Source organism: Podarcis liolepis (genome assembly GCF_965112155.1).
Source record: "Podarcis liolepis genome assembly, chromosome: 14".
In the NCBI taxonomy this organism is placed as follows: Eukaryota; Metazoa; Chordata; class Lepidosauria; order Squamata; family Lacertidae; genus Podarcis; species Podarcis liolepis.
Genome location: NC_139569.1, coordinates 8,386,090 through 8,410,925, shown reverse-complemented (window position 1 = coordinate 8,410,925; position 24,836 = coordinate 8,386,090). Strand labels below are relative to the sequence as shown.

At 45.6% G+C, this 24,836-nt stretch overlaps 1 protein-coding gene across 3 annotated transcripts in view; it reads left to right on the top strand.

Moving 5' to 3' along the window:
- The window catches only part of CACNA1H (calcium voltage-gated channel subunit alpha1 H), a 371,014-nt gene that overhangs the window by 5,859 nt on the left and 340,319 nt on the right, over window positions 1–24,836 (top strand). The window lies entirely within an intron of this gene.

The following is a 24,836-nucleotide window of genomic DNA, read 5'->3' as shown; positions in this document are numbered from 1 at the left end:
GTGACTGGTCCATGCAAGCAAAGAGAAATTTCATGCTTTGGGTTAATGCATTTTTAAGGTATTTATTTCTCTAGTGCATCTGTAAGCTGCTCTTCGGCCAATATTATTCCCATAATGGTTTACACACAGTCAAAACAAAACAGTCCCTACTTGCAGGCTTGCAATCTAAAAAAACAACACACACACTCAAGGGAAAGGGGACAGGAAGGAAAGGGAAATAAAAACCCAGATACCAATTTCTAAGCAGTTGTTCCCATGTTGAGTAGCTGGCACATTTTAGGAGGTTCTTGATGGAGATGGACCTCCACGAAAACTGATGACATGAGCTCTGCTTCTCACCTTTCCCACTGAGACAACCTGACACACACTACTTGGGGTCACACTCAGCAGATAGCTTTGGTTGATAGGCTGACCTTTCTCTTAGCGGTATGGACTTTTCCACTCCAGGGCAAAGGTTTCCAACCTGGAGACACATCTGGAAATCTAGGAAACTGCTGTGTGTGCAACAAAATGCTCATTTTACAGGAGGAAAAACTAGCAATGATCAGAACAACACCCCCCCAAGAAAACCCAAATCACCCAGACAAAACACCTACCCCAAACAAAACTCCAATAAAAAGTAGAAGAAGCCAGGGACCACCAACCCAACTGCCAATAAGCCCCTCATTTTTTTAAAGGAATAGATAGAGCAATGAGTCTTTGTGGGCACCAAGGAGGGTGTTTTGGGGTGCTGTAATGCCCATAGGTAACCACATTGGGGACCCCAGCTGTAGTTGGTATCTCTGAGCTACTTTTCAGTTGTGTTTAATTAGGTGTTGACATTTTGACACACCTGTAAATATCTAAAAAGAGTGTATCCTGACATCGAAAAGACGAGCTCAAGCAATCCTCAATTTCTGTCTTAATATATCCTGAAAATCAAGTTGTTTCTGCCGGGAAATGGGATGATGGAACTGAAGCCCTGCGTTGAATCAGAAGGCTCTTCCAGGCATCCTGTCTGTTGAGCATTCCTTCCGATTTGTTTACAGGGAGATTAGATGATGTTGCACCAATGCTTTCCGGTCCATTTCCCCCCGTCACTCTTTTCCTCATTTGGGGAAGCAGGTTTGTTGCGCAAGATCAACTGAATTTGTCAGTGTTCAGGCGAATCCCACCCCAAAATAACGAGAGCCTGGAAGCAGCTGGAGGAGGGCTAGGCTGAAAAGGGGAGGTGATTTTAGGCATCCCTACAGACCTTCCCAAGTGCTAAGAGCAACAGAGGGCAGGTCCACCTCCCCCAGGAGCTCAGGGTGGTGGTGGTGGTCCACGAGAGGGCCTTCTCTGTGGCAGGCCCTAAGTCGTGGAACTCCTTCCCCACAGAAGTGCATCTGGCTTCTTCACTATGCCACATTCAATGAATGCTGAAAACACATCTCTTTATCCTGGTCCGGGATATCTGAGACGTATGCTTTCAGGGGCCGTTCTATTTTAATGAATGTAATATTTTGACTGTTTTTAATTCTAAATTTTAAAAGTGCCGTAACCCACCCTGGGACCAGCTGGCAGGTTTTGTTGGTGCTGCTGCTGCTGCTAATAATAATAATAATAATAATAATAATAATAATAATAATAATAATAATTTGAGGGTGGATAGTTGGCATTGATAGGAATGGCGAGGTGGAATTCTGGGTTCGGCTAAGTAGGAATCCATTTGCCGCCATGTCAAATCACAGTGAAGTTTTCGGCTGTTGCAAAAAGCTCAGGGGAGACGGAGAACAGCAGGGGACCCTTCAACAGTTTATGTAAGAGGGCTTAGGAGATGCTGGTTGATTCACGGGCTGGAAAATAATATATATATTTGCAAGGGGATTAGCTTTTGACCTGATGGCACGGCTGCGGCTTGGGGCTTTTAATTCAGATGGGATGAACTCAGGAGAGCGAGGGATGAGCTTTGCTTCTCCCAGTTTACATGGCTGATACCAGGGTGTGCTTCCATAAAACCCCAACAAAATGTGGTCTTTCAGAAGGAGGATGTTATGAAGAGGCTGGGTCTCATACTGGGACAAGGCTGGCTAGAGACCGTGCTTTGCTTGGGGGAGTTGTTTTGTTTGGGTTGTGAATATGTTGATGCTAGACAAAGTCTGGTCATTGTTCCCTGTAGCCCTGTAGATGTGGGGAGCCAGAAGCCTCTAGATCAGCGGTTCTCAACCTGTGAGTCCCCAGATGTTGTTGGACTACAACTCCCATCATCCTTGAGCTATGGCCTTGCTAGCTAGGGGTGATGGGAGTTATAGTCCAACGACATCTGGGGACCACAGGTTGAGAAAGGCTGCTCTAGATGGTTACAGCTGATTGGTGCAGACACTGAGCCCCATTGCACCACAGCCAAGGAGCCCATTGGCACTGTCAGTGAGCCCCACATTGCCCTTTGGAGGTGCAGGTTGGACCCCAGACAAATGGTTCTTAATCTTTCTTCTTCTTCTTCTCCGGACCGCTGGGAAAAAAAGCTGACAGTCCCAGCAGACCCCTTAATGATTTCCCTGCTTCTCGTAGCAAATTGTAATGTGCTGTGCTAGATACTGTATGATTTTTAATTGTGTTTTCATTCCTTCTTTTATTTCGTTATCAGGTTACAATTAGAATTGCTAATGCAATAAAATACAATTTAAGGAATGAAAGCAGCTATAAAAATGCATTTAAAAATCAATAGGAAATCTGCAATGTGATGGACGTGCTGTCTTCCGCCTTCAGCCACAAATCCATGGGCAAACCGCAGGGCCACTTGAATGAAGCTCGCAGACCGTGGTTTGGGAAGCCATGCCCCAGACTACAGATCATGGGGGCATTGCATTTGGGGGAGACAAAAATGGCAGGCAGCCGTGGTGTGGGTGAGCTGAGCTTGGCTTCTGTTCAAAGGGGGCACCGCACCCTGTCTTCTGCTAAATTCCAACCAGTGGGAGATGAAGGGGGAGAGGGTGACACAGCCAAGTTAGGCCAGCGTTGGGCCCTTCATTGCTGCTGGAAGTCTCAGCCAATGCCCAAGCTGGCTGACCACTGGTGCCAGGGCCACTGGTGCTGGACTCGAGATTTAAACCAGTTTGATATCCCTGCATTACAGATTGAACCTGGTTTGCTGTGACTGAGCTGCAGATTTCAGCAAGTTCAAGGGTCATTCCCTCTTCCCAGGAAACCGTGGAGATTGTAACTTTGGAGAGGGCATGAGAACCCTCTAAGATTCCCCAGGTGGGTGATACTGCCCCCTGGGGGTGGGTGGTGTGATTAGCAGGGGACCACTGCAGGTGTAAATGGCTACCTAATTCTAGAAGTTCACGACTTCTGCTAAGTTAATAGTTTTAACTGGATTTTGAATTCACATGCAATTGACTGTTCCCGTTTTCAACTTTATTGTGCTGTTTTCTTCCTAAGTTGGTTGTGCAACCCACTATTCTGAATAATGTGTTTCATAGCGGGGCACAGGAAATGGGTTTATGGAACTAAAAGTTTGGGAACGACTGAGCTAAGGAAATGATTCCCAACTTCAGAAACACACACCTGTTCCCAGGATTCTTCAGGGGCAGGGGGACGTCAGTAGTTAAAATGGTATAAGAATGATGCAAGCTTGCAGTGTATATAGGCACACATATCGACATCTTGCTTTGTCTCTTCTGCTAGGATCAGAGAAAACTGCCTTATACCAGCATCCATCTAGCGCAGTGCTGCCAACACTGGCTGGCAGCATCCCTTCAGAGTTTCAGGCCAGAGTCCCTCCCTCAGCTCCTTCTGGAGACCCAGGGCTCGAATCCAGACCTTCTGCAGGCAAAGTGAATGCTCTACCACTGAGCAGCAACCCTTTCCTGTTGCTTGCAGGATGGGAAGAGCAACTCTATATTAAAACAGTACCATCGAGTGCTTTCTGCCTTGCAAAAGGTTCACGACAGGAAAAGCCCTCTGCCCCGAGGCAGACACAATCTAAAATTCCACACCAGGAAAGACAATGAACGGAAGGCAGAGGCTGTGCGGATTTCAGTTACAGATTATTGATTTTAAAGTGCTTTACAAAGGAAACATGCATTAAGGGCATAGTGTTAACATGTTAATAGTTCCACAACCAGTGCGGCAACAAACAACTACTGCAGGGGAACGGAAGCTTTTGAAGCCCAAGGTTCTCATTGGCTTCTTCCCAGAGGGTGGGAGACATCACATGCCAGTGGTGGGCGGGGCCAGAGGCAAAAGTGGGTGGAGCAATGAATGTAACATTTGCCTCTACCCGGGACCCTAGTTTCCACACCCATTCCTCTTTATCCTCCATCAAGGCAGGCAAGAAGCAGTAACAGAGGTCAGGTGGTTGCAATTCTGCAATTCTATGAATCAGGGAAGTGGCTTTCATGAGTCTATTCATTTTATATATGTAGGGTTACCAATTCAGGAGCATCCCCAGCCCTGAGATTTCAGGGCTCAAACCAGAGACCATGGTGATGTCCTTGGGTGGGCCCTGGAGATGGAAGTTAATTGGGAGAGGGGAGCAAAGGCAGGCAGACCTTTCCCTGTGAGTGTCCATGCTGCAATTTGCAGCCTGAAGCTCGCAAGTTGCATGGAAGGCCTTCTTAATCATTTTCCATCATTATTAAAGGTATTCTTGCCCACCTGTAGGCTCAAACCCTCCACCTGCCACCTGCATGGGGCCAGGAGAACCTGGAGAACTGAGTCCACACCTGAAGGTGTGGTAGCCTTGTTATATGTCATTTGGGCCATTTACACATAGTAGCCTTTTCCTTTTCTTTCTTTCTCTCTCTAATTTTTATTTATTTTCCATTTAATTACAGTGGTACCCTGGGTTACATACGCTTCAGGTTACAGACTCTGCTTAGCCAGAAATAGTGCTTCAGGTTAAGAACTTTGCTTCAGGATAAGAACAGAAATCGGGCTCCGGCGGTGCGGCAGCAGTGGGAGGCCCCATTAGCTAAAGTGGTGCTTCAGGTTAAGAACGGTTTCAGGTTAAGAATGGACCTCCAGAATGAATTAAGTACTTAACCCGAGGTACCACTGTATATACATTCCCATGATCGTTATCCACTTACCGCCCTGGCTCTTTAGAGCCCATCGACTTCCTTCCCTCCCACCTCTTAGCTTTCAAAATTAACCCTTATATCATTGCATTATGTACGTTTTCCCATTCTAGTTGCACTCATTACAAAATGACTCAAAGTTTAAATAAATATAGAAAGGTAGAAAATTTCTCATTACAAGTCTTCAGACAACCCTGCTAGTGATGTTAATTGCTTACAATAATCTTTCAAATATCGTATATATTTACTCCAGTCCTTTTGGAATACTTGATCTTGCTGGTTTCAAATTTTTCCTGTCTGCTTCACCTGTTCTGCAAAGTCCATCATCTTCATCTGCCACTCTTCTTTCATTGGTACTTTCTGTTGTTTTCATTTTGGGGCTAAAAGAATTCTTGCTGCAGTTGTTGCATGCATAAACAGTATTTTGTCTTCCTTTGGTATCTCTTCACCCACTATACCCAATAGAAAGGCTTCTGGTTTTTTAACAAAAGTATTTTTAAACATTTTCTTTAACTCATTATATACCATTTCCCAGAAAGCCTTTACCTCTTTGCAAGTGGAAGAAGATACCTCCCCTTTCTTTACATTTCCAACACTCATTGGTTCTTGTCTTGCACATTTTAGCCAGTTTAGCTGGTGTTAAATACCATCTATACATCATTTTCATAACATTTTCTTTAAGTGCACTGCGTGCAGTAAAGTTAATACCTTCCTTCCACAACATTTCCCAGGATTCTAACTGAATGTTATATCCAAAATCTTTAGCCCACAGTAGCCTTTTCCTACACGGTGCCCTCTTTGGCCGGCGCTGATGGGACGTGTGGTGGGAACCATGTTGAGAAAGGCTACTTGTACAGCTCGTCTCTCCCGCCTTCCATAACCGGGATTGCCTTTTCTCAAATAGCTTTACAGCACAGGTAGCCATCTCCGATTTCCAGCCAAGGCATCCTGGCCCTATGAAACGTGCAGCGCCTGCTCTCACTACTTGCCAGGCGTTTTGCAGCTTCTGTCCTGCCAGCATTTTGATGAGCATTATTTATTAATACGGTGATTATCGATCTCGCTTTAGTTAAGCAATGAAACTTGGTGCATCTTAAAAATGGGCTCTTCCGTGCCTCCCCTTGGCAACGGCGAGGAGGAGAAGTGTTCTACGGAGACAGCAGCCCATAATAATCCATTACTAAGTGCAATCAGGGGCAGGGAGAGAGGGAGAGAGAGGCTGCGTCAGCTTTATGAGTTCAGTTGTCCCCTTGCTTTTGCCGTAACGCTGGCCAGACTTTTAAATTGAATTAGTTCTCTAAGGATTGGGGCCCAAAGGAATGGAATACAAGAGTTGGAAGGGATCCCAACAGTCATTTAGTCCAACCCCGTGCAATCTTCTTCTTCTTCTTCTTCTTCTTCGGCGATCACTCGTAGCCGAGTAAGATTGTCTTCCAAAAACACAGTTTTAACAATGAGTCCGTAAGTGACTGTGGAGCCCAATTCTGGATCCACGCGTCCTTCCAGAGTGGGGACATTGGTTCCTGGGCAGGAGTTGATCATGGTGTGGATTTGCCAAGCGTGCCTTCCTCTTAGCACATTTCTCCCTTGTGTCCTGAGTTTGAGCGTCTTCAAAGCCCATGACACTTTTGGTGAAGGCTGTTCTCCAACTGGAGCGCTTGCAGGCAAGTGTTTCCCAGTTGTCAGTGTTTATACTACATTTTTTTAGATTTGCCTTGAGAGAGTCTTTAAACCTCTTTTGTTGACCACCAGCATTACGCTTTCCATTTTTAAGTTCGGAATAGAGTAGTTGCTTTGGAAGACGATCATCAGGCATCCCCACAACATGACCAGTCCAACGAAGTTGATGTTGAAGAATCATTGCTTTGACACTGGTGATCTTGGTGTCTTCCAGTACACTGGCATTAGTTCGCCTGTCTTCCCAAGTGATGTGTAGAATTTTTCGGAGGCACCATGCAATGCAGGAATCACAGCTAAAGAATCCCAACAGATGGCCAACCAACCTCTGTTTTAAAACCTCTGACAAAGGAAAAACTCCCTTCTTCTGAGGTAGTTTGTTCCACTGTTGAACCGCTCTTATTATTGGAAAATTCTTCCAAATGTTTAGTCAGCTAAAAGCTTCTCTGTGTCCACACCATATAGGATCTCAGGCCACCTCTGACTCACCTTTCTCTAAACCCAAATGTCCCGAATGTTACAACCTTTCCAACATAAGAGCATTTCTCCATCCCCTTCCTCACATTAGTTATGGGATGTCTGAAAAGATTGGCATTCACAGCCTGAATTTTGGAAGGATAAAGGACCATGCCCCTTTTTGCCACAGTGATGGTCACATCTTCATACCCTCCATGTTTCCTGATTTCCCAGTGACAGTCCTAGAATTACAGAAGCCCTCCCAGTTTCTGATCTGATCCTACAACTTCCCGCTTTTCCTTTTCCCTTCCTTTCCACCTCTCGGAGAACAATTAACAGAGGTGGGTGTGGGTGTGGGGGTATAAAAACAGGGTCCTGTTTCTACTGCAAATAAAATTCCTGCCCCAAAGGAAGGAAAATGTTGATGCTGGCCTACAAAAAGCCTTCTAAAGATTTTGAAGGAAAATGCCACCAGTCCACTTTTAATTCTTTCAGTGCCATGATTCCGCAGCCAGACATTTGTTAGGAAACATGTGGGGCATTTATTCCTTTATTGCAAATTGAGCCCTACACTCTCTACTCAGAAGTAAGTCCTACTGTATTCAATGGTGCTTACTCCCAGGTCACTGGGCAAAGACTGTGCAGCCTTACACACCAGTCCTAAGCATTTTTGTTCAGAAGTCCCACTGAGTTTAATAGGATTTACTCTCTGCTATGTTCCTAACCATTCTCACAGTTTCTAGTATTAGTACGTATTAGTATTTCGCCTTTTTCTCTGGCAGGGACTCAAGGCAGCTTACCACAAAAATTGTATTTTGTTCCATTTATCTCTGGAAGGTGTTGAGCATGATCCCTTCCATCATACATTTATTTACAACAATTCTGTGAGGTAGGAACTGCCTTGAGATCTATGGCTATATAAATTCAATCAATCAATCAATTAATTAATGACAGGTGAGGCGGAGAGGTTGTAATTGGCTCAAAGTACACTGTTGTGCATGTGTACATGACGGCTATTTCTGTGGTGAGATCAAATGTGAGAGAAGTTTCCTGATGTACAGTGGTACCTCGGGTTACATACGCTTCAGGTTACAGACTCTGCTAACCCAGAAATAGTACCTCAGGTTAAGAACTTTGCTTCAGGGTGAGAACAGAAATCGTGCAGCGGCGGCACAGCAGGCCCCATTGGCTAAAGTGGTGCTTCAGGTTAAGAACAGTTTCAGGTTAAGAACAGACCTCTGGAATGAATTAAGTACGTAACCAGAGGTACCACTGTACAACAGAATGTCCGTATTTTCATTGGGGGGGGGAATGTTTGAGGGTATGCGTTTTGGTTCTAAGGCACAGCCTTCCTGGGGGAAAGCATGCTTTAAAATCCCAAAATGGGATGCAAGCATTCTTCCAGGGCACAGCTCCCGCACCCATGGCCTGGATTCCAGATCAGCGGCTTCCAGAACAGCTGCAACCCCACTCTCTGCCCCTTCCCCCCCCCTAACAAGACAGCCCCACCTGCTTCCTTGCAGTGTGGTTTTGCATCCCAGTGTGGTGGTCGAGAAAACCTGAAGTGGAGTGTGGTGGTCCAGAAATCATGGAACTGGAATTCTAGACCTGGAATCCCTGGCTGCTATAGATGCATCCATGCTCATTGGGGTGGAAGCGGGTGGAAAGGAGAACAGCAGAGACGCTCTAATTTGTAACAAGCCGTTTTTGATAAATGCAGCTTCTCCTGCAAGGGGTAAGGAAAGGTGATTGACCTGCTGCAATCCTCTCTTCCAACCAACTAGAAACAGGGTTCTCTCTATATCTGCCAGCTAGCTTTCTTTCTGCTTCTTTTAAGGACATTGCTAAGTCCTTAAAAGGGCCTGTGCTGCATATTTGCATAAAATATGCCTATGCTGATTTATATGTAGATAGTCAAATTGCAGCCGACTTTCAGAGGGCAAGCTGCCCTTTATTTTTAAAGCAATGTTTAAATGAAGGAAGGGGTATATACAGTGGTGCCCCGCAAGACGAATGCCTCGCAAGACGGAAAACTCGCTAGACGAAAGAGTTTTCCGTTTTGGAGGTGCTTCGCAAAACGAATCTCCTATGGGCTTGCTTTGCAGGACGAAAATGTCTTGCGAGTTCCTGTGGGTTTTTTTCCCTCCCGCCTTTTTCTAAGCCGCTAAGCCGCTTATCAGCTGATCCGATAAGCCGCTAAAAGCCGCTAATAGCGCTAATCCGCTAATCCGTCAATGGGCTTGCTTCGCAAGATGAAAAAACCGCTAGACGAAGAGAATCACAGAACGGATTCTTTTTGTCTTGCGAGGCACCACTGTAAATGTAAAGGGAGGCAAATCATCATCATCATCATCTGTCCCCTACCCGCTCCCAGCTCCCTTTAAGAACACTCCTATCTAATAATAATAGCCTTCATTACATATCTTTAGGTGCCAGACAAACATGTTTTTTGGTCTGATTAACAGTCAATGCCCTTTTAAATGTGTTTGTGGGAGGGGAGATAATGGTTTTGTTCTTACTACGTATTTTCTGCTCTCATTTTGTATTCTTATGTTGTGATACGCCCTGTGATCTTCATATGAAGGGCGGTGTACAAATTTTAAAAACAGTAATATTCTTCTTCCATATTCAGAGGCTGTGTGATGGGCTATAATATAATATAATATAATATAATATAATATAATAAAGTTTGTGTATGGAATACCTAATATAAGCTTGTGTATGGAATAATGCATAATATAAGTTTGTGTACGGAAGGCCACATTGGCTACCCAAAGTCTACTCATGGCTACTAGCCAGATGATTGGAAACAGCGATGGTTCTGGATCCCACCTGCTGGAAGCTGCCAGAGATGAGAGGGCTCAGAGGACAGAGGAGTGGGAGAGAAGTGAGGGAGAGCATGTGATTGGGCGGAGGAAGGGGGTGCGATGGGGGCGGTACGCCCTGGATGTCACCACTCTCCTGGGAGTGACGCGGTGGCTAGGGGGCCCACAGGCTCCACGCTGTCCCAAACTGTCCGACCACTGCCTCCCCCCCAGCTGTAGGGTGGCTGAGTGGGAGGAGGCAGGCAGACTCCTTGGAGGCCCCACAGAGCATCCTGCCCAGGCTGGTCCCGCCCCCCATGGATGGCTGGCCCTGCCCCTGGGCTCAGGGCACGCACGCCACCCCAGACACCCAATTGGTTTGCTCTGCCACTGGGCAGGGATGCAAAGACTGAGAGAAAAGGGGAGAAGGGGGTGTAGAAAGAGAGAGAGAGAGGAGAGAGAGAAGGGTGTGAGCAGTGGCGTAGCGTGGGGGTGCAGGGGGGGCCGGCCGCACCGGGCGCAACATCTGGGGGGGGCGCTCGCACTCGCAGCTCTCTGCCCCTACCTGGCTCACTCACCCTCTCTCACTGCAAACAATACATGTGCTTAGGGGGTAAGGGTTTCTTTCACTAATCTAGTGGAAGAGACTCGAGTGCTAAAATCCATGGGTTAGGGGGCGCAAATCCACAGGTTAGGGGGCGCAAATGCCTTGCCCCAGGTGCTGACAACCCACGCTACGCCACTGGGTGTGAGAGTAAGCGGGAACCCCCCAAACTTCTGATTCCTCTGACCCACGGTTAGCATGCAAACCTCAACAGATCACCCAGTAGTGGAACCCTCAACAGATAAAAAGTGTTTAGTTTACAGAGTCTGGGGACTAAAAGGGTGAGCGACCAATCTGATTTCCAAGAAGGCTAAAACCATGCCTCTGTTCTTTTAAAATACAGTGGTACCTCAGTTTTCAAACGTAATCCGTTCCGGAAGTCCGTTTGAGTTCCAAAACGTTCGAAAACCAAAAACTCAGCACAGAAGCCTCAATACGGAAAACGTAATACGGAAGCCGCGTTTCATGTTCGACTTCTGAGGCAAGTTCGAAGAAAACCGAAGCATTTATTTCCAGGTTTACGGTGTTCGAAAACCGAGGTACCACTGTATAACAAATAATCACCACCACCAGTATCTGAGTTGGGATAGCTGGCCAGCTGGAGAAGTCATTTTCCATGTTTGCACTGTTATCTACTGAGGCTAATAATAATAATAATAATAATAATAATAATAATAATAATAAATGTGGTGTGTGTGTTTTTTAAAAAAATCAGAAGATTCTGCTTCCCAGCAAAGGAGAGACGCTTATTTGTTTATTTTTTGCACAATCGGCTGAATTAAAATAAATAAATAAAAGGGACTGCGTGCTTTTCCAAAATTGCCTCTGGCGAAAGGGCAGATGGCTTTGGAAGGAATGCCGCCAAAGCATTTCTGTGGCACTTTGAAAAGCGGCAGGATGGAAAGACGGGTGGCGAGACGGAGAGGGGTGGGTGCGGAGGGGGCGAGGGAACAAGAGTCAGGAGGATTCGGAGAGCACCTGTCTTTGGGAGTCGGGGGACATGGGGATTTCGGGGGGGGGGGAGAGATCTGTCAGTTTGCAATGCGGTTAGCAGTCGGTACATTCAGGCTATATTGCTGTGCTTCCCAGGTTGGGAGGGATGGGAAAAGCTTCTTTGCACTGAAACACCGACAGCAGTTTTGTGGGACAGGAACGGACATCTACGAAGACCGTGTTGGAAATGGGCTATTTGAACTCTATGCCTCTGAAATACTTGTTGTGGGAGGGGGAGTTCTCCAGGCCAACTTTCCCAAATAGGGCAAAGGGTGGCATTTGCCAGAGGCAGCTATGATTCAGATTGCCAGTTGGTGCGAACCACAGGAGGAGAGAGGGGTCCTGTGTTCGAATCCTGATTGCAGGTTTCCTACAGGTATCCGGCTGGCCACTGTGAGAACAGGATGCTGGACTATTTAGGCCATTGGCCTGATTCCGATGTTCTGAATTTGGTTCTTTTTGCAATTTTGTGTGAACCTCCGCAATTTGCGCTTCTCGAAACGATATGCTAACTCCCGGAACGAATCCATCCTGTGACATTTGCAATTCCCTGAATTTTGCAATGCAGTTGCCCAACCCAAAAATGTTTGCAAAACATGCATGTGTGCGTGAAAACGACATGCAGATCATAGAAGCATAGAAGTGCAGGGCTGGAAGGGATCCTAAGGGTCATCTAGTACAACTCCGTTGCAATGCAGGAATGCATTATGATAGGGGAAATTGATTGTAAACATGTGCTTATGGGGGGGGGAATGCACTAAAATTCTGGTTGGTTGTCATGAGGACTTGTTTTGTATTTTTCAAAAATGGCAAATGGATGCAGAAATCTGATGACCTGAACAAGACGGGAAATAAGAGAAACCTAAAGAAACCCAAATGGACAGATTCATCAAACCCAATACCGAAAAAAATGTTATTTCAGTCCTTTGGTGTCTTCAATGTGTAGACTGCTGCACAAAGGCCCCAGAGGAAAGTTCTCTGCCCTGAGAAACTTACAATATATTATTCAACCTGGCAAGAGGCGACAGAGGGACAAACATAAGAAAAATGTGTAAAGCAGGCACACACCCCAAACTCGGCCCTCCAGCTGTTTTGGGACTACAATTCCCATCATCCCTGACCACTGGTCCTGTTAGCTAGGGATGATGGGAGTTGTAGTCCCAAAACAGCTGGAGGGCCGAGTTTGGGGATGCCTGGTATAAAGTGTTAAATTGCAATAGGAATGTAATGTGGTTCCCTACTTATATTACTGGACTGATGTTTCGGGGGGGCGGGGGGGAAGTAGTAAATGCCTGCTTGTTTCCCACCTGCTGTTTTACCATTGAAACTGAGTTTACATATTTCCTCCTCCCTCCCAATCCATTTTCCTTTTGTGTCGTGTCCTTCTAATGTCTTGTGTCATGTCTGAGAGAACAGGGCCTGACCTCTTTTGTTTAGTGACTTGTAAGCTGCTCTAGGGGCCTCTTTTTTTTTTTTGCTGAAGAGTGGGATAAAAAACGTTTTAAATAAATAAAATATCTGCTCAAGCGTATATTTCCAGATGAAAGGTTTACTACAAATGGCATCTCCCTTCTTTCTTTCCCTCCTCCCTTCCTTTTTTTAAAAACAAAATAAATTTCTTATTTAGCTGGCAATTAGCTTATGATATATTTGGCAGGAAGGAACTCTGTCTTCTCGCTTCCTCCATAAATCATGAACTTTAAATATTTACAATCGGGGGGTTGGGGGTGGGATCTGCACCTATATATTCAGAAATCTGTGAATCTTGCTGCAGGTTTTCTATGTCTCTGTGTGTTTTTTCTTCCTTCCATTTTGACATAACTGGGGTTGTCTAGGAAAGTTGCAAAATGGCCAGATTTAAAGCAGACTAAACCAAATCTTACCATCATTAAATACCTAACAGCCTGAGCTTGTAAAAATGTTTCCCCAGTGAAATATTCCAGAAGGATTTATTCCTAACTTAAGGTGCAATCTGCACCATACATTTAAAGCAGCAGTATAGAACATTAAACAGGCATGGCTTCACCCAAAGAATCATGGGAGATGTAGTTTGCTAACAATGCTGAGAGTAGGTAGATTGTTGTTTAGTCGTTTAGTCGTGTCCGACTCTTCGTGACCCCCTGGACCAGAGCACGCCAGGCACTCCTGTCTTCCACTGCCTCCCGCAGTTTGGTCAAACTCATGCTGGTAGCTTCGAGAACACTGTCCAACCATCTCGTCCTCTGTTGTCCCCTTCTCCTTGTGCCCTCCATCTTTCCCAGCATCAGGGTCTTTTCCAGGGAGTCTTCTCTTCTCATGAGGTGGCCAAAGTATTGGAGTCTCAGCTTCATGATCTGTCCTTCCAGTGAGCACTCAGGGCTGATTTCCTTCAGAATGGAGAGGTTTGATCTTCTTGCAGTCCATGGGACTCTCAAGAGTCTCCTCCAGCACCATAATTCAAGAGCATCAATTCTTCAGCGACCAGCCTTCTTTATGGTCCAGCTCTCTCTTCCATACATCACTACTGGGAAAACCATAGCTTTTACTATATGGACCTTTGTTGGCAAGGTGATCCCTATCTCCATCACAGAACTACAATTCCCAAAGTTCCCTGGGAAGAGGGATTTGACTTGCAAAGGATCTTGAAGGAGATCAGGGTCTTCTAACATCTCTCAGCTCCCGTAGCAAACTACAATTCCCATACAATTCTTTGAGGAACTATATGACAGTTTAAAGTTTAAAGGGGAAGGACCTTAGTGATGCCAGAGAGCAGGCCCTGGAGATGGAAGTTAATTGGGAGAATGTCCCCACCCAGAGTGTGTCTGCTATAATTTGTAGCCAGCTCCTGCTAGGCTGAAGCTTGCAAGCTGCATGCAAAGTCTTCTTAATAATTTTGTGGTTATTAAAGGCAGTCTCACCCACCTGGAGATTTCTTATTTTTACAATAATTCCTTATTTATTTTTTATTATTCTGCACTCCCTAAGCTTGGTGACCCCTGTGGGGGAACTGCCTGCACTAGGGTTCACCTCACAGGATTGTTGTGAGCGTAAAACAGGAAGAGAATTATGTATACCACCTTGAGCTCCCGAGAGGAAAAAGTGTGCTATAAATGTGATAAAGAGGTAAATAATCTTCCCACACCACAGTGGGGAAGACTGTGACTGGATGGCATGTGTGATTGCTCCAGTCGGCTGTCCTTTCTCAGGGTTCATTATTTTTAAACTGTTCCTGGAATGGACAGCCCTTGAATCACAGCAAATACTTCTCTGCCAAGTGCTGGAAGCAGAGGAATGCCCTCTCTTAAAACATGGCTGCCCTAATTCATAAGGGCACTGTGACTGCCCATGGAGGTTCCACCTAGCCAGTGCCAGATTTATGTATAGGCTGAGTAATATGAAGCCTAGGGCCTTCGATGCACGTCCTTCAAGAGATAAGTTTAGGATAAAATCCTTTATTCCTATATTAGATGCACTTGAAGCCAATTTTAAAAGAAGTACAGTGGTACCTCGGGTTACATACGCTTCAGGTTACATATGCTTCAAGTTACACACTCTGCTAACCCAGAAATAGTGCTTCAGGTTAAGAACTTTGCTTTAGGATAAGAACAGAAGTCAGGCTCCTGCGGGGCCACGGTAGCAGGAGGCCCCATTAACTAAAGTGGTGCTTCAGGTTAAGAACAATTTCAGGTTAAGAACGGACCACAGGAAGGAATTAAGTACATAACCCGAGGTACCACTGTACTGCGTACAGTGATGTTGCACAATTGTTTTCCATTCTTGCTATTCTGATAAATTCAGAAATTCAGCAAGGTGTTGAACTGTTGATGGAAGCACACCCAGAAGATGTTGACCTGAAACTTATTGAACTTTGCACTTTCACGTGAGATAAAGCCATCGGCTTACAGCAGAGCACTTTCTGTTTCATACAGAACTTTATCAAATTATATACAAGGAAAAATTCATATGGCCATTCTTAATGTGGAAGCAATCTTGCGGCTATTTCTTAGCTTTGTGGTCACTAACTGCTCGGGAGAGATGGGTTTTTCAAGACTCAAAAGAATTAAAAATGAATTCAGGGCCACAATGTCCCAAGAGAGGTTGTCCACACTGAGCATTCTGTACGTTGAAAGTGACAAACTGAGACAAACAAATTTTGATGAGGTTTTCTGATGTCCTTTAAAGGAGGAATTGCGTGTCGAGACCCCGCAGCCACTCCCTCATTGGAAATAACTCACACATCCAGACCAAAAGTTCATCGAGGACTGGGGGAAATTTGCGGAATATCTGGAAAGCATAAGTGAGGGACAGATGACGCTAGAGGGGTTTTAAAAAGCGCTGTGAAAAACTGAGAAGTATTGTCCAAAGGGAAAGGAAATGAAGGGTATAAACAATGACAATATAAACTAGGGAATGCGCAATTAAAATAATGACTATGGATGATTTACCGAAAAGCTGAAGGAAGTCCAGAAAAGAAACAATTTGTGAAAAATTGGATGTGAAATTAGTATGTATGTTTTGTTTTGTTGTAAATTAATAAAAATTATTATATATAAAAAAGGAAATAACTCACACAAGGACACGGATATTAAGTTTATGTTATTGGGCAAATTTTGGCCACAATTTTATTGAAATTACAGAATGTGAGCGGTATTGGCTTAGGCATTGATTGGACCTGACTATATCTGACTCCTGCCCATTGTACAGGAAGTCCCAGTAAGGGTAAGCCCTGTAGGGGGAGCCCTGTCGATGCGAACCAACTCAAGCTCCCCCTGGTGTTCCCGTCGGGGTCGTGTCAAGGCCCTAGCCCCCAGCCGGGCTTCAGACTAGATCAACACCCCCGGATTCCTTTAATGGAATACCCTCTGTCTCGCTCCTCCATTTAAATGGCCCTGGCCACGCCCCCCCCCCCATGGCCAGCGGGTTGGCTGGCTGGGCTCTGACATGGCCGGGATCCCCCAGACAACGGGGGACTCTGCCCCCGGTGGGGAGTGGGTGGCCATGTGATCCACTGCAACTCCTCCCCACTGGGAAGTGGAGCGGATTTGCAAATTGCAGAATTTCAAACACCCGTCATCACCCTTCGCTTCACTCAATTTTGTTTCTGACCCTCTTCCATTTTCTTCTAGTCGTGAGGCTGGGGGGATTGGGGGGGGGCTCACAAATGGAATAGCCTAGGGCTTCTCTTCATCTAAATCCAGTTCTGCACCTAGCCGTTGTGGCTAACAGCCATTGCCTGCTTTCCCTCCTGCAAAACCTGGAGCTGTGTTTCATCAGTACCAAGTGGAAACATTCCCCTCCCTGGAGGAAAGGCTTTCCAGCTGAAGCCACGCTAGCTTTGAAAGCTGCCTGACGGGCTCTTAAGTATTTATAGGCGGCAGCGAATATCCGTGACCTGCAGCAGGTGGGCGTTTTCCAAACAGATGTCCGGGGCTTGGGCTGGGTTCTTGCAGGGCTGAGCAAAGGCAGTTGACGAGGGAAGGGTTGCCCCCACATTTATAGTCCTCTAAAAAAAGCTTCTGCATGTTGCTGGGGTGGACAGGTGCCCAGCTGATCAATTTACTGCCAGGGTCGAAGGTCAAGCATTCCGAACACGCATGGGAGAGACATGCACTCCTTGGATATGTCTGGGAAACCACAGAGACTTGGAAAGCTAATATTCCCCATTTTTAAAACTTGGGAAACTTTAATGACACAGGATGAGGGCAATGGAAGATGTCTGCTGCAGTGATGAACCAGCAGAGCTCCTAATAATAATAATAATAATAATAATAATAATAATAATACCACACATTGCTTTCTATGGGCTGACAAATAGGTAAATTTCAGTTTCTCTCTTGAATTCAGTTATCCACATTTCCATAGCAGTTTGTGAGTTATTGTAATGTTGTTTTTAAAGCTGTGAAATTTCATCAGCCTTTCAGTGCAAATTTTTTAAAGGGAACACATTTTTGTATGAATGTGTACGGGCACATTTTTGCAAAGCTGTTTCCACTAATCAAATGCATTTTTGTTATTTTCATGAATGCTGTTTTTGTGAATAGATTTATCCCTATGCATTTTTGCACACATGACTCAACTGGAAAATTGCAATACAAAATTCAAAGAATTTTGAATTTTAAAGGTTGGCTGCATTTTGTTTCGTGGAGTGTTTTGGGAAAATGCGGATGAGGGAGGGTCACATTTAAACGCAAATGGAATCAGTTTTTTTCCCCCCTCAATTGGTGTATCTACGTTTTGCTCACTGAAATCAGTGGTCTTAGGTAAGACATACCCATTATGTAAGTCATTTATTTTATTTAAAATATTTCTGGATTCCCCTTCATTACTTAAAGCAGCCTCATAGTGCATTACAATCAATTGCTTTTCAAAATGCATCATAAAAGTATCAGACAAACAAACAAAAAAATCTTCTCCTTCTTTTATGTTCCTTTACCCATTGATTTCAAAGGGTCTACTCTGCGTAAGACCGACGTTGGATAAAACCAAATGTGTAATTTAGTTCTGTGTGCTTCATTTTTAATTTTTAATACCAGCTTTGTGTCTTAGTGTAGGGGAAGGGTGATTATGAAAGCATTTGGAGAAGGGGTTAACCATTTCCTCCTCTGCTCCACCAGTTAAATTCCAGCACCAAAACAAAAAATTCTTTTTTTGCTGTAAAAGGCAAGGTCCCTCTGAGAGACATGGTAGGAAAGACCTCCTTCCTGAATCCATTTCTGATCCTTATTAGCTCTCTCACACACAAACACACAGTGCCCAGCTATGCATCCCCTCCCCAAAAGGACTTGAATTTGCATAAAAATTGCATGAGCCAATTTGGGAAAAATTGACCATTAGGTCCAGTTGCGGCCGACTCTGGGGTTGCGGCACTCATCTCGCTTTATTGGCCGAGGGAGCCGGCGTACAGCTTCCAGGTCATGTGGCCAGCATGACTAAGCCACTTCTGGTGAACCAGAGCAGCACACAGAAATGCCATTTACTTTCCCGCCGGAGCGATACCTATTTATCTACTTGCACTTTGACGTGCTTTCGAACTGCTAGGTTGGCAGGAGCAGGGACCGAGCAACGGTAGCTCACCCCGTTGTGGGGATTCGAACTGCCGACCTTCTGATTGGCAAGTCCTAGGCTCTGTGGTTTAACCCACAGCGCCACCTGCGTCCCAACACTTTGTGAGGTGAGTGAGGCTGAGAGACTTCAGAGAAGTGTGACTAGCCCAAGGTCACCCAGCAGCTGCATGTGGAGGAGCGGAGACGTGAACCCGGTTCCCCAGATTACGAGTCTACCGCTCTTAACCACTACACCACACTATAATTTAAATGGAAATACTGTACTTTTTTGTCTATAAGACACCCCCATGTATAAGACTCCCCCTATTTTGGGGGACTCAAATTTAGGAAATGGGGGGAGATGGCACAGAGTTGTTGAGCTTTTCTGCAGAGGTTTGCCCAGCAGTGGCGTAGCAAGGTCAGGTGGTACCCGATGCGGAAAACTGAAATCTAGTTGGACTCCTAAGTGACTGCAATCACTCACAGTATAAAAAGACTGGCTGTGATCTACCCATTGTCATTGCCAGGAGTCGTTCAGCTTTTTTTAAGGGAAGGATTGACCAAAGTTCTTGAGCTTTTCAGGAGGAGGGTTGCCAAAGTTGCTGAGCTTTTCTTGGGGTTACAGGGTTTGGGTCCTGAGTTTAGGGAGCTCCTGTTTCTATCCTTCCCTCCACCCCTTTGCTTGTTTGTTTGTTTGCTCGCCTGCCTCCTTCCCGTCCTCTCCAGCAGCCAGGGAGTGTGGGGCTGTCAAAGTGGCAAATTGGCACAGTTCCCCCCCTTCCCTCAACGGCTCGCAGTAGGTGGGAGTCGCGGGCGGCCGATGCGGAGAATGTCACCCCCCTTGGTGATGACACCTGGGGCAGTCCGCACCCACCACACCCACCTTGCTCTGCCCCTGTTGCCCAGAGTTGGTGAGCTTTTTTGGGGGGGGGTTGCCGAAAATCACCAGTACGCGTCATGAAATCTGCCAATAACACGCCCAATAGCCACTGACAGCGACCAATCAAAACTCTGCCGTATGCACTATAAGGCAACACCCACTTTTTAGCATCATTTAGAGAAAAGAACACGGAAAAGTACAGTAGATTATGTCTTGACTTCATGTAGAAGGCTGTGACCAGGTGAGCTGGCCGCTCGCTCTGGCTGCAATACATTGGCTAACTCCTGGTGGGCAACTTCAAGGCCGCTGATGATGCTTTCCTTTCTTTGGGATTCTTTTGCCTAGAGACAGAGAGGACAACCTTTCCGATAGAAGACTGTCGTCTGTGAAGTAGGATTCCTGGCCAGCCTCTCCTTGCCTGTGGCTGCTATTTGAAGTATTTATTTATTTATATAAACACACACACACACACACACACAACTGTGGATTGAGGGGTAAATGTGGTTCAGTATGCATTTAAAGCCGAATCGATCAAATTCTCACTTTCTGAAAACAACCTGCAAACCAAAACGCAGGTAATCCTTTGGAATCCGCTCCGCATGGTATTTTGCAATGCCAACCAATATACAACACTGTCCCCGCCCCCCCAAGATGCATATGTTAGGGGGAGGTGTGCATAAAAATGAAGGTGTTAGTGACAATGACATACAGAGATGGATTGCATTAGGGGAAATGGCTAGGGGAAATGCGCAGGTCAAAACTGCATATGAAATTGTGTTGATTAGGAGAAATTCTCACTAAACCACTGATGAATTTTCATGAGGATTTTTTTTTATTTTTCGCGGGGGCTGGGGAGGAGGGGAATGCAATGTAGTGAACCAGATTTAAAGTCTGGAAAATGAGAAACACGGAGAACTGAAGCTGACACATCATTCCGTTCCTACTCACAAAATCGCATGTTTTCTGCGCCGTGTCCAAACAGAAGCCCTGGGGAAGCAATAGCCCTTTCCCGGTGCCTGTTCCCAGCAGCTGATACCTCCATCCATATTGCTTTTAATTCATCTTCTGAATCCCAAGTTGCGAATTAAGTGTAACTTCTGTTCTTATTGTGAATTTTTCTTTTTAGATCAATGTTTCCTGGGATGGAACTGCCATCGCAGCGAACTTTTTCATTGCAAAATGAAACGCATGTCACATCTCCCCTATGGGGGGCGTGGTTTATATAAAGAATTGAAAAGCTGGTGGCAGTTGCCACATATTACCTACAAACAAGTTAGATGGTAAAAGGCTTCTGTTGTGTACAAAAAGTCACATTGCTTCATCTGTGTCCATGGCAGCCAAGTTATTGTGAAACAAACCATTCCATCACAGCTTTTCCTTCCTTTCATAATTTTGCAGCATAACAACGGGAGTAGGGGACGTTTTTCAGCCCAGGGGCCACATTACCTTCTGTGCCATGGTCCAGGGGCCACATGCTAGTGTGACAGAAGTGAGCTGGTAGTAAATCACATCCTCCAAGTTGGAGTTAACTCTTTATTAGCAAGAACGCCATCTGCACAGACTTGGTGTAGCGTCAAGCCTAATGAACACAGCAGTTCAGCCCCGGTAGATCTTGCCCCATGGTTCAGTTGCCAAGACTGAAAGTTCCCACCTCCCTGCAGTTCCTTCCTCTCTAGGGCTTTTCTGAAGCAATTGGAGACTGCGCCCGAGTGAAGCCAACCTCTCCTCTGCCCTTTTCATGCCTCTTCTGGTTCTGGAGACCTGTGGGGAGGTGGGCTGGTCACAGCAGGATGGGGAGACACCTGTGACTCGTCAACAGCCAGATACATAGATACATCTCCGCCTCTTGGCCTCCCTCCTCTCCTGCTTCAGCTTCTTCCTCTGATTCTGGACTTCTCTCTGCCACAGGCTCTCCCCGCTCACTAAGCCCTGTCACCTCTTCAGTTTCTGACGCCGGCTCCTCCCAGTCTTCTCCCTCTGACCATTCATCGTTGTCCCAACACCACTCCCTGGGCTCTGAGCCTTCTTCTCTTGGGAATCCCCCAGCTGGTACCTCCCACTATTCCACCACATCAAACCAGTCCATGACATAGTGGTGGGAGGGGCCAAAGGCAAAAGTGGGCGGAGCAGCAAATGTAAATTTCACTTTTGTAGAGTTGGTTATTTTCTACAGATGCTAACTCACCGCTCTTTGTCCTCCTCCCAGACAAGCACATTATCAAAGCTCAACGACAAATTCCAGCCAGGCAGAAGCATTCATGGAGGTGTGAACTGGAGAAATTCCTACTGACCAGACAGAGAAACCTGGAGGGCTATATTTGGCCCATGGTTCCCCACTCTTGCGTAACAGCTACAGTGGTACCTTGGGTTAAGAACTTAATTTGTTCTGGAGGTCCGTTCTTAACCTGAAACTGTTCTTAACCTGAGGTACCACTTTAGCTAATTGGGCCTCCCACTGCCACCGCGCCACTGCTGTGCGATTTCTGTTCTCATCCTGAAGCAAAGTTCTTAACCCGAGATACTATTTATGGGTTAGCGGAGTCTGTAACCTGAAGCGTCTGTAACCTGAAGCGTCTGTAACCCGAGGTACCACTGTACTTGGAATCAGGTAGTGAATTGAATGAATTTTTATTATTTCAGTCACAGACCAGTTCCAGCCTACCTACAAAATCAAGGAAGTCATAAAACACGATAGGAATACATTTGAATTTGCAATTAAGTATAACAGGGACAATACAGATATAGCAACAGTTAAAAAATATATAAATTAAAACTTAGTCACTAACATATAACCTAAAATTATCATTTAAGGCCTTAATCATTATGATACCACAGCACGTTCCCTAAGTTTTATGGCAATCGCACAGAATTTGGCTACCCCTAATGTGATCTCAGGATCCTTGTCCTCTACCAGGGATTTTAGACATTGAAGTTCAGATTCATTTAGAGATTTTTGAATAGCAGGGGTAATAAATACCAAGTGTATATCCCCGTAGAAACAGCAGTGTAACAAGGCACAAGAGACAGTTTCTACCTCCATCAAGCCGCAGAGGCAGACTCGTTTGAATCAGGTAGTGGAGATCCCTCTTGGTGGGGAGGTGGACAGGTGTGGTGTGATGGTCACCCCTGGACACCAGTGGGACCTCCCAGATGCGATGGCAACATGATTGTGGTTACTGGTTTCCAATCTTACAGCTCTTCACTGTTCAAACAACTTTAGGATGTCTTAGAGATCTCCCTCCGTTTGCCCAAGCAACCTTTAAGGACAAGTGTGGGGCCTTCAGATATTGCTGAATTCCCATGAGCCCCAGCAGGCAGAGCCGATGCCCAGGAATGATAGGATTTGAGGCTCAGCAATATAGAGGACCAAAGGTTCCTCCTTTGCTTTAGGACCTGGCTGTTGGTGCTTCTCAGAGTTGATGTGAAGTGAGCTTATTGCAGCCAAAGCAGGTTCTCCTACACAAGGGTTATTTATAGAGACCTGTGGGTGGGATTTGTTGTGTGTTTGCTGCAATACTCAGAAACTCTGTTTCGGTGGGTTGCTGTTTAAGGTTATGATGGGTTTTTCCTTCAAGTGTGTTATTAAAAAAATAGAAGAAAAGATTGGCAGGTCAGAGGAGCATTTATAGCTGGTACCTTCTCTCTCTCTTTCTTGACAGCAAACCCACGAGAGAGGTTGGCTGAGATTGGGTTAAGGCCACCTAGCGAGCTTCATAGCTGAACTGGATCTGATCCCAGAGACACATCCATACCATACATTTAAAGCACTATGATAACACTTTAAACAGTCCTGGCATTCCCCAAAGAATTCTGGGAGCCAAAAGTTTCTAGGAGAACTGTTAAGGGTGTCAAAAGTTTCTAGGAGAACTCCAATCCCCTTCCAAAGCTACAGTTCTGCCACTCCTGCTTCACAGGTGGGAATTGTGGTTCTGGAATGGGGACAGGGCTTTCCTAACAGTCCCCAGCACCCTTAACAAACAAGGGTTCCCAATGTTATAAGAAAAACTTCTCCCTTTCACTTATGGGGTATTCCAGAGCTTGTATAGAGTCCTTAAATGGGTTCCCTATCGGTAGGAGAAAATAACAGAGGCCAACCAGAGAATATTGAGAAGCAAAGCGGCTAGTAAGCCTGATCTTTATTAAACTGTTGCAAAAGGGTCCTCTGCTCACCACACGCAGGAAGGAGGAGAACCCTGAATAATGGTGCACAAGCCATTATATAGACTTTTGAAATTGCCTACCCTCTAACCCAAAACCACCCCCAAAAAACATCATACATACGTCACAGAAGGAGGCGATCTACAGCAGAAATCCTGTCTGCCAGGATACCTGATAATGATCACTGACTGAATTACCTGGGCAGTCTGGCCATTCTTTTGTGAGGGTTAATACTTTAGTTTCTGAATCCAGGTCACAGGTTCACCCTATTCATGGACAAATATGCCCTTAAGACAGGATTTGCAATCAAAAAGACAATGGGAAGGCTTTCCCCATTTGCCTCCCTTACTGCAGAGGTGTGTTGAGGTCACTGTGAGGGTCAAAATGGCTTCAGGATTGCTCTCCTGTACTATTTCAGACACATGGTTCAGATAGGTGTGCATTTATGAATATTTATTCTATATTTGAGACCTTGAAATTCTTATAACTTGAGCATGAAGCCGTGACTGATTAAAGTGGTATCACAACACTTTAAATGCAAGGTATGAATGTGGTCTCCAGGTCTCCTCAAGTCCTCAGTTATACAGATGGTGTGGACTTCAAGTCACACCGTTCCTTTACTGTTGACAGAACTGGCTCTACCATTAGGCATAGGGAAGCAACAGCACTGAGTGGCAGGTTCTGCGTTGGGTAGCTGCAGGAATCGAGTCCCCCAACAATTCCTTCTGAGCCCCCTGACGGTGTGGCGAAACGTGATCCTGAATCGGCAGGCAGTGCCTTTATATGGCATGGTGAGGGAGACCAGAACGAGGCCTGAAGCCCAAGTCAGGTCTGCATTAGTGACTCTTGTTAGGGCTGTTCTATAGTCACTTTCAGGCAATAAAAGAGTTACGGTTAATCTCCGGCAGTCTCTGGCTTTCATTAAACATGGTGTCAGACGTTAGGACCACTCGGTAGAGGATCCAGTGAGGAGGAAAGACTCTCACGCAGTTCAAGGAACAAGGCCTAAAATGGCAAAATTCTCCTCACCAGAGGCTTCTGATCTTAGGAGTCCCCCCTGGGTGGGCAGATGAGAAGCAGCAATTCTCTCATCGTGGAATTGCCACAGAACTGAATCCAGAAGGAGGAAGATTCCAGATACGCTCCCGAAACAGGGTCATGGGCCGGGAAGCCAAAGAGATATTGAAATCGTTTGCA